This window comes from Hemiscyllium ocellatum, chromosome 23 (assembly GCF_020745735.1).
Source record: "Hemiscyllium ocellatum isolate sHemOce1 chromosome 23, sHemOce1.pat.X.cur, whole genome shotgun sequence".
Lineage (NCBI taxonomy): Eukaryota > Metazoa > Chordata > Chondrichthyes > Orectolobiformes > Hemiscylliidae > Hemiscyllium > Hemiscyllium ocellatum.
The window spans coordinates 47,100,955-47,102,755 of NC_083423.1; positions in this window are offsets into that span (position 1 = coordinate 47,100,955).

Below are 1,801 nucleotides of genomic sequence, written 5' to 3' on the forward strand. Positions count from 1 at the left end.
TGTTGTCATTCTTTTCATTTTAAATGGCTTTCAATCTACCACGATTTCTGACAATGTATTTATGCAAATGGACCCTTAAGCAGTATTAAACCGTCCCCCATGCATGTGTAAACATTAACAGACAGAAAATGCTTTACAGTGTATTTATTACTCTTCAAACTTTGCTGCTTTGTGACTCCATGCATGTTCATAGATCTACTAATTATTTTTGTCCTCGGCAAAAGAAAATAAGCAGCAGTTGCAGTAATTACATTAGGACTTTTATCTGCTCAGGAGCTATGTTATATTTTATGTTTTAAGCTGAAGGTTGACTATGTGGAATGATTCACTTTTGCAGCCAACTGTTTTGATTATATACAGCATCTTGGATCAGTGAGCATTTTGTAAAGCTCTGGTTATGTTTAATGCTGTGGCCCAATCATGGGCTGACTAGAAACCTTTTTAAGTTACTGCCTGATCCTGATATGTCCATTTCTTTCTTTTCCCAATTGCAACATGGGGTTATTATGCTCTTATGAAAAATGTGTTGTCGCATGTCTGTTGATTAAAAATAATAAAAAGTGGGTCAGGCTATGAAGGCTGCTTTTGTTTTGATAGTGCATGTTGAAAAAATACACTAACGCAGACTTACAATAAACTGGTTTCTTAATTTAATATCACAGATAAAAATGATTAAATGTTTGAATTCCTCATAACATGTAGTGCAAACTCTTTGCTTAGTTAAATTGGCAGTACTGAAAACTGTGACTTTAAATGAATCATTGATTCCCATAAGAATCAACTTCAAAGTGGAGTTGGGTTCTTTTTTACATTTATCGCTCAAAAACAATGTATAAACTTACATGCCTTTTGGACAGCGTGCATTCCCAATTGAAATAACTTAGAAAATAAAATACATCTCTGATCAGAAGCTGAAAATGGTGTATGATAGATGGAAAGATTTTTTGGGGGGAAAATAACTTCACTGAATAGTAGTTTTAGACTGGCCAGGCTCCACCTAGTGGCAAAGGTTAGTGAATGCATGTAGCTGCTGATGTTCCATGTGACAATACTGTGGTTCTAAGAGGTGTATTTTGCCCTTTTTTTTATGAAGAGCAGTTGAGAGGTGAAAAACGATCTGCTCAAAGCCAATAAAGTTCACAAATCTTCTCCCAAACTTTGTTGCTCGGCTGCTCGTTGTTGTGGTTCTGTTTGCCGAGCTGGGAATTTGTGTTGTAGACGTTTCATCCCGTGACCAGGTGACATCCTCAGTGCTTGGGAGCCTCCTGTGAAGCGCTTCTGTGATGTTTCCTCCAGCATTTATAGTGATTTGTATCTGCCGCTTCCGGTTTTCAGTTCCAGCTGTCCGCTGCAGTGGCCGGTATATTGGGTCCAGGTCAATGTGCATATTGAATCGGTGGATGAGTGCCATGCCTCTAGGAATTGGCTGGCTGTTCTCTGTTTGGCTTGTCCTACAATAGTAGTGTTGTCCCAGTCGAACTCATGTTGCTTGTCATCTGAGTGTGTGGCTACTAAGGATAGCTGGCCATGTTGTTTTGTGGCTAGTTGGTGTTCATGGATGCGGGCCACAACACACTGCAGTACACCAGAACTGCAAAAAGAGGAAGAAGAACGCTTATATAAAGTATTCACCAAAAACGGATACCCCTGCAATTTCATCAACAGATGCCTAAGGGAAAGACAACGGAATGAGGACATGCTGCAACCCAAAGGACTAGCCACACATCAAAAACATTTCTGAACTGACAGCAGACTACTGCGACCACTAGAACTCATAGCAGCACACAAACCAACAGCCACT